The 18723-nt window shown below is 37.9% G+C and overlaps 1 protein-coding gene across 1 annotated transcript in view; it reads left to right on the top strand.

The window, feature by feature from the left end:
- The window catches only part of ESPN (espin), a 3774415-nt gene that overhangs the window by 232337 nt on the left and 3523355 nt on the right, over positions 1 to 18723 (top strand). The window lies entirely within an intron of this gene.

The raw sequence follows: 18723 nt of genomic DNA on the forward strand, positions 1-18723 counted from the left end.
TATCTCTATTAGATGTACATTACCTCAAAAATGTAACAGTTCTGACAAGGGAAGACATCATGCAAAAAATGTCACACTGTGTAGACAATAACACAAAAATAAAAATAAACTCAACAGGGAAAAAAAGGTATGATTTCCACCAATACTCTGTTTATTTGTATAAACAACACAGTAATACAAGAAAAGGACCATGGGCTAAAATACTTACCATTTTGTCCCTCTTCAAAAGGAACCTTGACGATTGGATGGGAGATAGGAAATTCACCCCGGGGAATCACATCAGTCACCCCGCTAGACAGAGGTCCAGGGAAGTAAATATTGTGGGAAGAAATATCCAGGGAATTGTTATGGCTAGGCTTGTATAGGCCCTAGGGCCAATAGCCTAGTACCAACCTATGAACCTATGAACTAATACAATGGCAGAGTTGTTCTTTGTAGGAGTATTTGCTAATGTAGAACTTAAACTCATTTGTCTCATGTGGCAGTAACAATATTTGATCCATGTAGTATGCATGACAACATGAATATTTACTCATTTCAGTTTGTTTACTGGAGTACAGCACTGATCCATAAGGACCTATTTTCAAGCTCAGACCAGGTGCACAAGTGCAAGACAAAGATACAATATTTACAACACAAAGGAGCAGTAAATTTAAATAAGTAACGCAACAGTAATGCATTTTCTTTTTTCAGAAATTTACTAACAACTATACAAAGGGTACTTCTATGAATCTGAAAGATAATAGTATATGTTATATACCCCATAGTTGCTGGACTGTTGCTGTACTTAGGGAGATGTACTGGATACAGAAGACACAGGCATTGATAATACATCTGCACTAATCAACAACAGACTAGTTGATACAAGGGAGGACAGCCAACATTAAGTAGTAATAAGCTGTAAAATAATTATATCTAGAAATAGTGGTTTGTTTTCTGCACTCCCCAAATTTATATTGTGTGATTGCAAGCAATCTATTTACATGGAAAGGATTACACCTGGAACAGCCACCTGTACCTAGTGGGCCTTACACAAATGTGTAATGTACAGACAAGATGCCAAATCTCAGAATGTCTATGAGGCCGCATGTAGATACAGCTTATAATGAGAAAAGTGAGATCCATTTCTGTGTTGCATGAGAAATTGCATGCTGAGAAATATTCTTTTGTCACTCAAAAGATTACAGGAATACATTAGTGCCATGGCAAAGCCCAACTAGTAAGTCAAACAGATGAACAAAACAAAATCCTGATTTCAAATAAAAGGGGAAGCAATGTAAGAAATGTAATATAAAGAAAAGCCTGTGTGAAGCATCCTAGGCCCTATTGTGGTTTATTTCTTACTTCTCAAGTGACTTTTACAGGGTGACTTCTAGAGAGAAAATGTTTGGAGTATGGGGTACAACTAAGCTCTATTTTGACTCCCTATTTGTTCACAATGTATATTCTACCTCTGAAGCTAGTCATACAAGATAGAGGAATTAGATACCACTACTATGCAGACTGTATCACTTGCACTTCTCCTTTTCTTAGGACCAGATGTGTGATATTAGCACCTTGGAAAGATGTCTAAGCTCCAGCCTTAACCCTCTTATCTTTTCTGGAGATAATCAAATAGAGTGTATATCTACAGTGAACGATATGGGGGTAATTCTTAGCAACACGCTCATATGGATGGCGCATATGTCAATTGTCAGATTTCAGTATCGCTATTTAAAGAATATCACTCAAATCAAAAACCTTCTTTGTCTTGTTGATTTGAAGTCAGTAATGCATGCACTTGTCTTATGCCTCCTTATGTGCAGAAGTGCTCTGCACAAGGGGCTCTTGAATACAAGTGTTGTTTACTTTCTGTGGGCTCAGAATTTAAAGGCCAGGGTCTTCACTGGGTCTTTCAGGTTTTGTCACATTAACTTTGTGTTGCAGGACCTGTGTTAGCTGGCAAATCTGTTTTAAGAGTCTTCTATTTAGTTACTGAGTCCTGCATAATTTGGATCCGTGAAACTCAGAAGTGCTGGTGGTGTCCTATGCCTGCTTTCATCCACTCATATCATCAGATGAGGGGCTAATTGCTATTCCCAGAGCAAGACTAAAAACATTAAAATATGTTATTTTGCCTATTTGGTCCCACTTCTGTATAATTGACTACTTTTCTTATTAGGAATTATGGTACCAAGGCCTCCTCTAGGAGGTCCCTTTCACATCACTTGTCACAGAGGGTTTATTTGAACTCCAGAGTAAAATTATACATGGTTACTATGAGATCAACCATTTCTGATTATGATTTCCATATTGAAGTCATGACACTATGTTATTCGTAGTTATACTGTACATAGCTGTAGTTTGCTTACACTTCTCTATTGATTACTTTTGTACAGTGTTTAGGTTATTCGGTAGATAGATGAGAGAAAATGGAATGAAAAATGAAGCAGCATTTTCAGAAAGTGTTGTGGACACTAGAACTGCCCATCTGAAAAGGTACTACAGAAAGAAAATAAGGTGTACAAACGTGCGTGAGAGGTACATAACGGGCTATATTATTTTTATAAAGGGCTCATTTTACTAGAAACAGGAATGGGGACATGAATGCATGCTAGGAAGCAGCTGGTCGGATGACACACGGAAGAAAAAATATATAGCGCAGCTGACACATATCAAGGTTGACAAAGTTGCATATAACTATTTTCAAGATGAAGACAAAAAAGCTAAAAAATGGCATAAACACAGATCTCAGCTGTTCCTTATTGTTTGGGATGTCCCCAATTTTATCTCAGAATTCTGTTCCATCCCTCATACAACTGGATATTTTTTGACAGAAAGTAGTAGATTGAAGTCAGTAAATATTGATGATCATTACAGTTAGAGATTTCTTTTACTTGAGAAAATACATATTTACCTACATTCTCTTTTTGTGTCAACTTTCTATATTAATACCAGTATAGAAAAGCATCTTGTCTGAGGCCTTTTCCCCTTAATTACTTTTCCTTTAAACTTTGACCATAATTATGCAGGAAAAAGGATGAGTGCTATAAGCATAACCTTTAACTGTTTTAGCACCATATTAATAAAAGGCATATTAAAGTGCATCTGCTGTACCTTCCTTAAACTCCATATTAATAAAAGACAAGCTATTAAGTATTGGTAACTTTAACAAGACTTTCCATCCTTCGGATGAGATGTTTAACTGAGGTCTCATCTCAGGTGGATGCAAAAGTTTCCATTGCACTTAGTCAAAAGAGTAGGGATTCTTTACTGATTATCACAGCTTATTATTTATATTATTTACATAATATACATTATTTACACTTTTATACATATAATGTAAAACAGTCTCATATGTTATTAATCATTCCCCCCACCCCTGTTTCCAAAGCCAAAACGTATCTTCTTCAAATTCTCTGGTAATATCCATTTCCCATTAAACTTTACTTGTCATAGGATCATAGGAGATTACTAAGCTAATGGCCCTGGGGCCCTTACAAGCCTAGACAAGAGTTTATCCCCAAAAAAGAAACAACAATCAGCATCTGCCACCCCTGTCAGTGAAGGATACATTTTGAACCCCTGGGACTAATTTGTGGTTTCACATCCACTCATCAATGTTGCGCTTGAATAGAGTCAGCAACATACTTTGTTTGATGTGTATGGGGAGTCTATTCCAGAGACAGAGCAGCCTCTGGGAGACAAACCTGTCTCTCCAGCAGGTTTTGTTAATGTCACATATTAGATTTAGGCATTTCGATCGAGTAATGTGCGAGGAGTTAGACTTATGGATATGGAGCGTCTCTAGTACAGTAGGGTCTGAGATTGTCTTGTAGGTGAGACACAGATCACCTCTGAGCAATCTGTACAATACTGAGTAGAGTGATAGTGATTTGAGCCTGTCCACATAGGACTGGTGTTGGAGGCCATTCTCTTTTTGACGTATTTCTGTAACCTTTCCAGTTGGTGCAGGTGTTTGGAGCAGTACATACCAAACAGAGCATTCTACTCAATTATTGGCCTAATGAGGGAGGAGTACAGAGAGGTAATAACCTCCTTTTTTGGATGCAATCCCTTTACTTATGAGATGAACCAAGTAAAAGGCTTTTCTGACCACTGCCACTACATGATGGTCGAATGTGAGATTGTTGTCAACTTGTGCACCCACATGTGCTGAGGGGTTGCCGTTGAGGTGGTAATCAGTAGGGGCTGTGTTTTTGCAGAAGGGTATAACAATATACTTTTTTGTGTTTAACTTAAGGCCATGGCTTTGGCACCAGTCATTTGTTGCTGTGAGACCCTCTTGCAGTATGTTAACATCATTTGGAGAGTCAATGACATCACCCAACTTACAGTCGTCCACAAACTTGGTCAGCCACAGGCCTTTTGTCTTTGCCTGGACCTCTGAGAAGTAGATGCCAAACAGTAGGGGTCCCAGGATAGATCCCTGGGAAACACCAACAGTGACAGGTCTGTTGTCAGAGGTGGAGACACCTATTTTGACCTTTTGGATCCTATCGGTGCGCCAGTTGGCAACCCACCTGATGAGATAGGGATTTATGCCAAGCTGTGTTAACTTTTCAATGATGCCCGAGTGGGGGGTTGTGCCAAAGACTTTGGCCAAGTCAAGGTAAGCTGTATGTACTGACTTTCCCCTCATCTAGTGCCTTGGTGACAGTCTCAAAAAAGTCAACCAGGTTCAACAAGCAAGATCTACCTTTGACGAATCCGAACTGGGTGGGGTCAAGTGCTTGGAGATTGCCTATGGCCTTGTTTATGAGGTCCATAATAATACAGTCCATGGCCTTACACATCATACTTCATTAAGTCACTCAATCCATAATGTCCATTAAATAAAAAAAGTATCAATTTTTCAACCTCTTTTTGTGTTTCGTTATCATAATGCCCATATTTCAACATATTCATATTTAAATTTTCAGCCTTTTTAAAACATTTCAACATCTTGTTATTACATATTTCTTCCCATAACTTCTTTACAATTACACTTTTCACAAACAAGTTCCGTTGTTTCAAGGTCCCCACAGTGATTGCACACTCTTTCTTGTATTCTTTTATAGGCATGTTAGCTTTAACAGGCAATTTACCAGTCGTCAGTCTCCACAAAAAATCTTTATATTCATATATTTTCTTAACCATGTAAATCTTATTTTAATAGCAGTTCTTTTCTCCTTTTCTAAATGTTTCCATGGAAAACATAATAATGTTCTTTCATAGTATTCAAATTCAATTTTTTCCTATTCTTTTCAACATTATTTATGTTCAATTTCCATAGAAATAATTTTGTTTTTGTACTCTTTTATATCTTCATTCACATAATGTTTCCATCTTTTCCCCTAACACCATATTTTCCCCAAAATCCTTATAATTAACCTACAAAATATATTCTATTAAATTTCTACTCCCTTTTTTAAAGCCTTCCAAAGCTCTATACAGATTCAAGGATTTTGCATGAAAAATTAGGTTAATTAACCCTAACGCCCCTTCATCTTCTTTAAGATGCAGAATCCCTCTTCTGACTGGATTTAACCTTGATCCCCATATAAATAAAAATAGATATAATCTATTTTTCAAAGTTAGACAGAATCATGCAAATACTTACTAAATAGGCTAACTTGAATAAAAGAATAGAATTTATTAGTATACATTTTATATGACAATTTATATGATTTCCAAAACATACATGTATCTCTTAATTCCTGAAAGATTTTCTCCCACTATTTCTTCAGTATGCTCACCTGATCCAAATACTATTCCCAATATATTTATAACTTCAGTGTTAAACTGTAACTCTTCTATTTTCCCATAAATTCAAAACTCTTACATTTTGTCTTTACCAATACATAAACTAAGCATGTTTAAGTATTTACTTAGCTTTTTAATTCTCTCTTCCATCCACTCTTTATTCTTAGTAACTAAAACGATATCATCTGCATATGTATATATTATTGGCATTCAGATTTCCTCCATTATCATATACCCTGCCATGTCTGACACTCTATTCATTTTACTGACAACCATATTCATAACTAAAGCAAATAAAATACTACTTGCAAAACATCCCTGCCTTATTCCTCACTCTGTTTTGACTTCTTCACTTAACCATCCATTTGATATTATTCTTACATTATTTTTCATATACTGACTTAATTATTTTTATTATAGTTTCACTTATATTAGCGTTCCCTAATATATTCCATAAACATTCATATTGTATTCTATCAAATGCTTTATTCAAATCTCCTACCATGACTTTGGTTTACACTTTTTTATTTATAATATCATCTATTACTTCTTTTATTATCTATAATAAATCCTGACACGTTTCCCTTTTTTCCAGAAATGGTATATTCAAGTAATTTATCTACTTTGTTTGTTAATCTTTTAGCTATTATTTTCATAAATATCTTATAATCTGTGTTATTCAACAGTAAGTATCGTATGTATAATAATATGGAAGACTGGCAAAAAGTGTGCTGCGGTAGCGTTGTCACCTCACAGTTAGACATTGCCCGTTCGATTCTCAGTTAGACCGTCTTCTGTGTGGCGACATGCATGAATGGGTGTTCCTTCGTTGAAGGTTGTGCTTTAGGCCCGGCAAGCCAGCACGTAAAAATCAACTGCCAATCATTAGCGGACTGGAGTTCCACTGTGGCGACCTCTAACCAGGAAAAGCCAAAGGACACAATTGGTCTCCAATTTCGTACATCAACTTTTTCTCCCTTTTCCATACAAATTACATAATCCCAATACAGTACATATCTCTTTATCTACCACTCCTGTCTTTAACCACTCCTTTAATACCTCCGCAAAATACACTTTTTGCCAGTCTTCCATATTATTATACATACGATACTCAGTACAGTCCATTCCCACAGCTTTTCCACATTAAATTCTTTTACTATTCCATTTAAGTCTTCTACATTTATATCTTGCTCCCAGATCTCATTATCTTCTTTACTCAGTTTTTTTAGCAGTCGATTTTTGTCTCACTTTTATCTCTTTCATTACAAAAGCATGGTCTGTATATTTCCCTATCATTTCAATTATTCAGTTTTGTGTGTTCATTCTTTCTTCTTCATTATTCTTTAATTTATCTTATTATTCTCTTATTTTATTTTACTAATTTATTCAAATATGGCACCACCTCTTCTTTTCTCCCTTGTGAAAAGTATCGTTTTTATAACATTTTCTTATTCTTCTTCTTATTTACATCATATATTTTCTTCTCTTCCTTATAAAAACTGTCTTATTTCTTAATATTTCTCTAAACACTTCCTGACTCAGCTGACTATATTTCAATTTCTCTACCCTTTTCTTCCCAGCTTGACACTCCAGAAAGCATTTTTATATACTTTTGCTTAAAAGTTCTCCACCAACTTGTCCAGTTTGCATAAAACATTCTCATATCTATGTGATCTTTCCATAATTTATGAATCTATTTCCTGTCTTCTTTATCTAAGTCTTTTTCATTAAGCATTGTAATGCCTTTACATGTTCTTATGTATCCTTCTTTCTCCTATACTTCTATCCCTATGGCTAAATTTTTATCCCATTTTGCATAATTTTTAAACTATCTGATATTAAAAAAAAATCAGTTTCCGTTTTTATCTCATTTCTTCTGTAAGTCCAATGATTGTTATCATATATATATATATATATATATATATATATATATATATATATATATAAAACTTTCCACTTTTCATTATCTCATATACAATCCTAACATTCCTTCCTTCTTTACTTTTTATTCTTATATTACAATTTAAATCCCGTATTTATTATATCCATATTAACTCTTACGTAGTTTAGAATTTTTTTCGACTATCTCTTTTTTTCGTTCTTTGTAACATATGCATATATTGTGATAATGATGTACACATCTGTTTTCCACCTTAAGTCTATCACTGTTATTCTGCATATGTTACCCATCCACTACCCAGGTCTATATTACGGTGTCGAAAGATGAAATAACCAAACTCGTCTTTATCAACACATAAATATCGACCTCTGCAAATGCCAAATGGACACGTCAGATAATTTTTTCCCAGAAGCTGATATTTATATGTCGATAAAGATGTGTTTTGTTACTTCATCTTTTGACACTGTAATATAGATCCCACTGCCCTACTTCTCCTAGTACAGCTGGCAGTACCTCATATCATCACACCCTTCACACTGTTGTACCCTTAGCCAACCTTTCTTTTTCTTTTACCATTTCTCTTCTTTTTTCATTATATAAAGCAAAACATCAAATCTTATCTCCACTGAAAAATATGTATCCCTGTCCTCCCCCATCCTCCCCGTTTTTATGCGTTGCCTTTCATTGTGTCCCTCTGCTTGCTGCTTTCCAATTTTCCTTCTTTCCTATATACCTATTTCCACCCCTTTTATTCATCTGATAGCACTATGGCTGCAAATACTGCATGACTATACAGATTTATGTGGGACATTGTGCCACCCTGCTAAGTGAAACTCTTGTGTGCATAGCATAGCCTACAAATGTACTACTTAATTTTATGATGCAGCAGTCTGTGAGTTCACATTTCAGTTAGTGCAAGGCTTGTGCAAAGCAGTACATGGCTGCTATCTGGATTCTGTCTTGCACTTCTCTGCATATATTTCAGTAAATGGATATTTCCCTTGCTTATGCAATGTGTTGCTCACTTATGTACCCCAGTCTGCAGCTAGCTGCATCGAAGCACTACATAGGCATCAGCCAAATAATCCACATGTCCTGTACTGACAAGGTCACAAAAAGTCCAAAACATGGCATGTTTACAGCTATTGGCTTTGGCTTTATTGGTCTGAATGTTCCCATAAAGACTTAAAAAGTAAAAGCCATGGGTATCCTGAAGCTATGTAGCTAAAACATTGTATGTCCTTAAGGGGCCATTTGTATATATCCCATGGGCCTCCACTACAGGAGGTTTACGGTGTTGCACAGTGAAGACTTTAGCTTGATTGTGTCTTTCTTGCAGTTTTTTTTTTTATTTCTTTACATATGCAGTTGCTGCTTAGGTTGCCACGCAGTGTGACCAAGCTGTTCAAACCTTATTTAACAAGCAGTCCAGTGCATCTTTATGAATCCTGGCCATGCTTTCCTACTAAACCTATTACTCCAAGTGTTAGTCTGTATTAATTAGAAACTCCTGTTATGGTGTTTTCATTTCTGCAGGAAAAATTGTGATATTATCAGGAAAAAGCCTGCAATGAAGATAGAAAAAAATAGAGCAACATGGGGGAATATAATGGAATAATGGCAAAAAATGTGAAGAATTTATCGTGGTTAATGACATTTTTATTTCAATGTGATATGCATCTGCCTCTTCCATGTTGAACTGCTGGTAAGCATTATGTTTAACACGCCTGTATAATCTGCTCTTATTGGATAAAGAACAAGTGACAGTTGTTTCAGTCATGGCTTGTTGGCTTACAGTTAATGTGATGTGCCCAAAGGTCTCAGCAGCATCAGCTGCCTAAGGTTTATAGCTGAAAATAAAGGCAGAAAACTCTGCAGAGGGTTAACTATTGTATCAGTCGCTTTTGTCTCACCTGTTCTTCTTTATGCAGGGTTTTCTGAGGTGCACTGGCCCTCAGCCAAAGCAGTTTTTACTGATGAGTCCTAAATAGGATTAAAAATGTGACTTATGCAGACTGCTTGTATAGCATTTTGCCACCAGAACACTAGCATATTACATAGACAGTTTAAATTGTCTAATATTACTTCAGATTAAAAGGTCAGTACAACTTTAAGTAAAATAAATTTGAACAGTTAAACATCGTGCTATTTTTTGTGCACTTTGATCTTGTTTGCATCACTTCTGAGCATCTCTTAATTGCTCATATTTTGGTCACTTTTTATGGTGACTTTTCACATTGACTGATTTCTATGTATTTCAGTTTAACTTGATGATAGCTGTTTGCAAAACGATTACTTATTTTCTGCATTTTTATTTGTTTGTAACCATTTTTTATTCTCCTTGTTTACATGGTTATTTATGACCGAATAAGTTGCAAATGGCCCTCCAAGATTCATAATATAGGGCCATACATACTCATAAAAGTTGGTGCATAGTGGAGTAGAACTGGCCTGCATTATACCTGCATACCGACATCTTTAGCAATACATAAAAACTTGTACAAAATGGAGCAAGATCCCCCATTGTGTAGCCACTGTACTCCATGCATGAAGCACATATGCAAACTATCCCCTCCTGATCATACATGATTCAGCAAGACAGCATCACTGGAATACCATCTAGCCCTAAAGAGGTAACTTACAGGACAGCACTCATATAAAATACAATAGCGGTGCACTTGCAGTACAACAATCCCCTTTCTCTATTAAAATGTTACTCAACATACCCAGCTGAGCAATATATTAAAGCTAATAATAATAATAATAAAAACTTCTGTTGCATGATAGGAAAATTACTAATGACAATGGAGTTACAGCACAAGCAAACCTGCTACCTCAAGCAAGAATTCATGCCTCCCACACATGATGCTGACATGTTCTCGACAATAGTAACTCACACAGCATCAGGCCCCCTCATTATCATAATATGATAATGTCCCAAGTTTGCCATCATGCCTTGAGTGAAACATTTTTATGAAACATTTCTAGGAATGAAAGCTGAGCGCAGCACACCAGGGAAAGATACCCTGATATGTATTTTACACCTTACAAAGTAACTGTTGAAATACTTAAGAAGATGTAATATAGTTTACAAATCTGTTACCTCTGAGCAATGTAGTAGTGTCATTTTACACTGCATGTCCCTTCATCCCGAGCGCATGAGTGCATAGTAATGTGTGCGCCAATGTCAGGTAGGACAACAGTGTTTGCCTCTAAGCTGTGCATCCACCTGGTACCTAACACACGCACATCAGACATAGTGGATGATGTTTTTTTTGGGTAGTGGGGAGTAGTTACAACCAACAGAGATCATACCATGTATGCTTGAGGCATTTTTTTAACAATTTAGTCTGCCTGACTAAAAGTGCTTTTATACACAATCCTCCATAGTCACAGGCTAAAGTGATTCATAAAAATTATAAGCTTAATGCCCGATACTGTGGATGACAATCTATTAGCATATATGTAAATGCTGGGATCCAGTTGTGCAAGTACTCCCACTGGCAGGAATTTATCCATCCTAACTTTGGGACAGAGATGGTATGGTTATAGTATCAGATTAGACAGCACCACAAAAGGAATGCATTATCAGTAGCTTGTTTACTACAACACAAAAATGCGCATTACTTTATTATTTTTACAGTTTGCACTGATGTTGTTGATAATACTGAACAGCACATCAGCATCAAAGAAAGTTTATGTTGTTTTCTTTGCAATCAACAACTGTTTGTTTGCAGCTCAGGACTTCTAAGGTATGTTAGAAAAGCCTGAGGTTCACAGTTTTGTTTGCATTATAAGTTGTATTGCTGGGAGTGTCAGTCTGCATAATTGCTCCATCCTTGGGGTACTGTGACTACAAAATTAGGAAGAACCATGTAGAGGGGCTTACTCCATTGTGTTGACAGTTTTACAAGTCATATTCAGCTCTGGTATGTGTTTTTGACTGGATCCCTGCACAATATTAATTCCTGGACAGCTCAGAGGTGCAGCAGTAGCGTTGTCACCTCAAAGCAAGAGGTTCAACAGTTAAATTCTCTGCTGGAGTGTCTTCTGTGTGGAGTCTTCATGTCTTCCCTGCGTTCATGTGGGTTTCCTCCGGGTGGTCCGGTTTCCTCCCCAAGACATGCATCTGGAGCATTTCTCCCTGGACCTCCACTGAAAATTGGCTTCATTCCAAGTCGGACTTTCCCTGTTAACAAACGTTAAATAAAAAAAAAATGCTCACCAATTTTATGAATAGAGCCTAATGCTTAGAACAAGGAATTTAGCTTCTCATACACTCCCATAAGTGATGAATGTACCTACCACTCACCTTACACATATAAAATGCATGCTGTAGTCACACCTTCACCCCCACCCCCATCCCCGATTACACCACCTTATCCATGTAGGCTAACCCCAACTCCATTCCTACATATTAGTTACCTACTGTAACCTTACTATTAAATTGAACCTGCAAACAGTCACATGCACACCTAACTCTAATTCTAGTAGCAGACACTCCTGCTGTTAAACACATGCACACACACACACGCACACAAACACGCGTGGCACACTCGCATTTAACCTCAGTGCCCAAACTTTAATTACAAACCAGACTTTTAGCATTGCTACACATTCTAGCTTACTTTACACATGATAATTCGATATTCAACTACCTCGCCTCGCCATTCAGTAAACCAATACATAGGACCATATTTACTATAAAATAATTACACAACTAAATGAACCTGCAGCTAAACACACTGTACCCGTATATTTGTGTGTAGTGTAGAACAGTGGAGGAATTTTTTTTTTTTTAAATTAAGGAAGAAAAAGTTAAGAAGGTACATTTGGAAATAGGTTTATTTAAAACCCAGTACCTTTGTTAATTTTGGTCCTGCCTTGAGGATCTAGAAGTAATGATGTATACCAAAAGGAGGGTGTTCCTGTGAGGGAAAGGAGTTGCTACAGTTTAAAGGAGAAGCCACCTGCAATGTAGATCCGCCTCTTAGGAACTGTAAGAAGAAGGCATTTAAGGTTATCCCTGCCTGGGAAGAACTTCAGACAGAAGGCATTTCATGTTATCCTTGCATGTGAAGTCTAAAGAGACACCTGCTGGAGCCTGCTCTGTCTTGGAGATCTTCATAACCATTGCTCATTTATTTTAGCCAGACATTTTGCCAGAAACTTCTGTAAAGAGGATCCTGCATTTGGCTGTAAAGTACCACTGCATGTATCTTCATTTGTGTAAAGCCTGCAGAAAATGGACATTTATTGGAAAGAGTTTTTTTGAGACTGTAGATGACTGAAAAATGTAGCTCAAACTTCCTGTGTAAACTGTTCTAGGCTATCAACCACCAGGGTCTTTATAAGCTTAGTTATGCAATCTATTGCAATTCTGTCCTTGAGTGCGCTGGACACCTATAAGATGGGGGATATGTTATCAAGGAGGTAGCTAAGGGTTATGTGGGGACTACATTAGTTTAGGATTAGTTAATTTACTGTCAGCCTCTGTCCATTACAGACATGGGGGTCAGACCAGGAGTGAATTAATGATTTCCTGTTGAATGATGAAGGTTTTTCTTGAAAAGGCTCGAAGATGAACTCCACTTCTCATGGATGGGGAGCCAGTTCTGTAGTGCAGGGATGCTTTGAGACACATATCGGTCTCTCCAGCATGTTTTATTTATGTCATATGCAAAGTTCAAGTCCTTGGATGTACTGTTCCTGGTGCTGTTTGTTTTGTGGATGCATAAGAGGTCCATCTATGTATGACAGGGTATTTATATCCTGGACTCTCCTGGTGAGGAACTTTTGAGGGTGCTCCAACTGTTACTTGTGCCTGGTTAGGTACATGCCAAAGGAGGCATAATATTCAATGACAGGTCTGCTAAGGACTGAGTAGAGTGGTACAATTACTTTTATGGACCTGGATGCCATACCCTTGTTTATGAGTTGGGCAACATAGAATGACTTTGTTGATATCCTAGCTACATGTTGGTCGAAGGCCAAATTACTATTAACATATGTTCCCAAATCCCTAACTGTTGGGTTAACTGTTAGGTGTGTTTTATCAATGGAGTAATTATTTTGGGTGGACGAATTCCCAAAGGGCATTATAATGCCTTTCTTTGTGTTGAGTTTTAATCCATGGCTTGGCACCAATCATTTACTTGTGCAGACCCTCTTGTTGGGTGTTTGTGTCATTTGGGGAATTTATGACAGCTTCCAATTTACAGTTATCTATGAACATGGTGAGCCAGAGGCCTTCAACATAAGCCCAACAGGAGCTAGTTAACTTACAGTCAGCCTCTGTCCAGCACAGACATGGAAGTCAGAGTGGGGGTGAATTTACAATTTCCCATCCAATGATCAAAGTTTCTGAGAAATAGATGCCAAACAAGAGCTGGCTCAATGCACAGCCCTATGGTACTCTGTTGGTGACTGATCTCCTGGTGGAAACAGTCTCACTAATCCTGACTTCTTGGGCCTGTGTGTAAGCCAGCAAGCAGTCCAGTGAGTTATCTAGGGATTTATGCCCTTTTCTGAGAGTCTGTCAACAACATGAGTGGAGTATTGTATTTAACATCTTGGCCAGGTTGAGGTAGGCTGTGTGCACCATTTTTCCTTCATCCATATCCTTGATGACCCTCTCAAAGAAGTCTACCAGGTTGCATAGGCAAGACCTTCCCTTGACAAAGCTAAAGTGGGATGGATCCAGTGTCAGTGGTTTTCCAATGTCCTTGTTGATATTTCCATGATAATTCAATCCATGGTTTTCCATAATAGACTTATCAGACTGATTGTAATTCCTGGGGTCAGTTGATGGTTCACCCTTGTGAAGGGGAAAAACTATTGCAGCCCTCCATTCACTCGGTACATAACCTGTTTTGAGGCTATAGTTGAATAGCTCATCTAGAGGTCCTGTTTGAGCCTATTTATGAGGCCATCTGAGATATTGTTGAGGCCCACTGAAGCAGTATTTTTGGCCTTAGCGAGCACCACCAGGACCTGTTCCCCTCTGATAGTGAGTGGGATAGAATATGCCAGAAGGGATTTCACAAGGGTACTGGGAGATAGTGGGGATGATGTTAGAGCTAAATTTATCAGCTAGAAGATCTGCTATATCACCCTTGTCAGTGAAGCTTGCTCCATTTACCACCAGTTCTGCACACTACAGTGTGGTATGCTTAAGATTCTTGGCATAAATGAAGAAGGATTTGTCATTGTCCTTAGCTTGAGAGGCTCCTCCTAATTGGCCTTCTTGGACCTTATTAGCCCTTTTAGTTTCTTGTTTTGTTGAATTTGAGGGCTGTTGTCTCTGTGGGAATTGCTCTTCTAATTTTGGCCATGATTCCAACAGTGGGGTTGTTTTTTGGCGGTAGGTCTGGGTTTGCTTCTGGTAGGTATGGCAGTCATGTACATGTTTATATAGGGTGTCTGTGAGTAATTCTGTATAGGCAGCTGCAATCTCAGGGTTTGCAGGAGCCTTGACTTCTAACAAATTGTCTATTGCTTAACAGGATGTAGTTTGCTTTAGAATAGTTCCTGTTACTGGATTAGTTGAGTTTTCTGGGTTGATTTTTATTTCAAGGGAGTGATCTGACCTCACCAATGAGGCTGTGACATTGGGGGAACACACTCTCTCTCTCTCTTGTTGGTGATTAGCAAGCAGGTCTATCATGTTGGAGCCCTTCATTGGAGTGCACACTATCTGATCCATGGTCTTTGTGTTGACAAAATCCAGGAAAGGTTGTAGCTGTGAGTTACAGGAAGTGTACATTTCCCAGTCTACAGAGGGGTTGTTAAAGTCTCCCATGATTAGGGCATTTATTCAGATGGTGAGTGCTTCCAGTAGGGCTACATACGAACTGTGATCTTTGTTGGTCATAGAAAGTGACCTGCAGCTGGCCAGGACATGGTAAGGAACCTTATCTATGGAGACCTGGACATGGATGAACTCTAGGGTATCTTTCTATTTAACTAACCTGGAGCTGTATTTGTTGCTAACATAAATCAAGACATCTCCACCTTTGGTCCCTGTCTGCATTGTTGTTGGTCTAAATGTGGGGAAGGCACTGCAACCTTGCACTGCTGGAGTACTTCTGCAGCTTTAAACCAAGTCTTGGTAACAGCACATATGTCTACATTTGTCAGAGCGAGCTTGTAGTGTGAGGAGTTTATTGTTTAGACTCTTAGCATTGAGCACCAGCACATTAAAGCTGCTTTAATTGTATTTTGCTAAGTTGGTAGTTTTGTCATTTTGACATTGCTTAAAAAGGTTCTAAGAGAGTGGATAGAGTTTTAACCAATATCCAAAAGCCCAAGGGGAACATCTGCAGACTATCCCTGGCAAAACAACGTGGTCTGTTACCCATGTCCTCCCATGCAGATAGATACTGGTTCCCCACAGAGTGACACCAGAAACTGAGCCAATTGTTAGAATCAATTAATTTTCTGTTTATACTGTGGAATCATCCTAGTTGTAGGTAGAATGCTGCTCAATGCAAGGCACGAACCTGTCTGCAACATATTCAGAGAGATTCATTTTATTATTGTTTGTATTACTTTATTATTGTTTGTACAACTATTGATCATTGTTGATGTCACTGGCATATACTTAATATGTGTGCTCAACTAAATACTGTCACTGTATATAATTGAAATACATTATGAACTTTGCCTGTATGTCTGCACATATGTATCTTTGGAGCTTTTCTCCCCGAGCCTCCACTGAAAATGGACATGATTCCAGTTGGACTATCTCGGTTAACAAATGTAAAATAAATAAATAAAAAAATAAATTCATAATGTATCTTTTCATATAGTCCAATGAGGTACCTCTTAGATCATTTATACCTGCATGGACTATGACAGAATCATATTGTTACCTGTGGTGCAGTGACTTGAGTGTGTGCATGATATTACGGATCCTAGCTCCAGATAGGCAACTAAACGTTATCTTCTCCTTGTCCAGCCTGGTGAGAGAGGCATCTGTGTGTCATGCAATAGAATCCCGTATGACAAGAGTATTAAGTAAAGTGTTTACTTACCTTAACAGGCTTTGTTCTTTGGGGTCACAGGGTGTAGGCCTATGTGTCGTGTTAGGTGTTGTTTTTGGTTACATATTAGAAACATGAAAGATCTAAAACGTGAATGTATGTACATTGACACATAAAGGTTGATGTACATACACAGCGAAACACATAAACGGCGAAAATCAAAATGCCGAATGTGTTTCCTAGCCAGCAACGCAGTGGTGGGGATAAGGAAATATATCCTTTTCCCCACTGTAGTGTGGTCTCAGAGTTGGCATATTTAAGAAGGGGGGTGTGGTGGGCAATGCCCCCAACATGGGGGGTGCAGGGGGGGCTTGCCCCTCTGCATAAGCATGTTAATGTATTTTTTTTTTTATTTTATACTTACCTGTGTGGCACATTTTGCTGACGAAACACATTTGGCATTTTGATTTTCACAATTTTCGTGTTTTGCTGTGTATGTACATCGATCTTTATGTGTCGATGTACATACATTCGCGTTTTAAATCTTTCGGGGTTTTAATATAGACCCGTTGTTTTTCATATGTGCTTTAGCGAGTGATGAGTATAGTTGTTGCTGTTAGATGGCTTTGGAGGTCTTTGACATTTGGGAAGGTTTCTTTTAAGTGCCTCAGAATAAGACAAGATGTGTGTGTGGTGAATGGCATGTGTTACTCAGGGTCACTTTTCTTGATTCTAGAGGTACAAGGTGCAGGTTTAGCAGTTTGCTTTAAAATCCATTCATGCATTCTGAGGATAAACAAGGCAATGAAACCTGAACTGTGGTTTCAGATCTCTGAAAATAGCTCTTATTTGTGGGAGGCTCTCTCTCTCTTGTAAACCTGCAGATATGTAGCACAAGAAAGACAGAAACTGCAACCACAGTTAGAATCCAAGTAAGAACAACAGTTAGAACCCACTCAACACTGCTACAGCAATGGGATGCAGCTGCTGTACTTCCTGGATCTGATGTCCAAAGATATATTTATGAAAGGATGGCTTGTATGTGGACCTTTGAAAAAAAGTCCTCTTACGTGCTTTTGAGTATGTGAGCGAGCACACAAACACAAACACACACACACACATGCAGAAGCAGGCACACACACACACACACACACACACACACACACACACATATACACACACACACACATATATACATACACACAGATAAACTACATGCACAAATATATATATATATATATATATATATATATATATATATATATATATATATATATATATATAAACCAGGAATGATTCGGAGATTATTCACTGGCTTAGCAATCATCAGTGGTCACTGAAGATATAAGGAACTGCAGCAGATGCCATTACCATCTGTAACGCTGTGAATGGTGGAGGGAATATACTGAACTTGCTATTACAAAATAATAATAAAAAAGAAACAAATAATAACACATCAAAGAATGGACCGTCTCTTACATCATGAGTAATGTGTGAGGCAGTATAGCATCACTAACAATGCCACTCCCACAGGGCAATGCCACCAGGGGCACTTTCTTATGCATATTTGTTTAATGGCTTAACCACCGTGGCTGTCAGCCACATGAGAACAGGACCCCAGTATGACCTGCAGGAGTCTGCCTTCTATATCTGTATAGAACGATTCAACAAAGTAAATTAAATTACTCCACTTTAAAGTCACATTTGGATCTTTATAGTTCTTAGCACTCAGAAGTGCCTATGTTAAGTAATTGTTAAGACTAACAAATATCAAAGGGAAAGCTGTTAGCTTGTTCCATTCTTTCCTATTTATACTTCTGTTTATATACTCTTCAGCCAGAACTTACTAGTGTTTATTTTCCTCTCTTGTGTCTTTCCATAACATTCTCATCAACTCTTTCTCCATGTTCTTAATTCTCTCTCCTGCTCATTTCGCCGCCTCATCTAATTCTATTCCTATTTCTGTTTTAGCAGCCATATACTCTTTTATCTTTTGCCTCCATACATTATTAGAAATATAGTCAATACTTTGAATAACTGCGGTGGTGGTGCTGCGGTAGCGTTGTCGCCTCACAGTAAGACGTTGTCCTGTTC

The sequence above is a fragment of the Protopterus annectens genome, chromosome 2.part1 (genome assembly GCF_019279795.1).
Source record: "Protopterus annectens isolate FY-2018-M chromosome 2.part1, PAN1.0, whole genome shotgun sequence".
Taxonomy (NCBI): Eukaryota; Metazoa; Chordata; order Ceratodontiformes; family Protopteridae; genus Protopterus; species Protopterus annectens.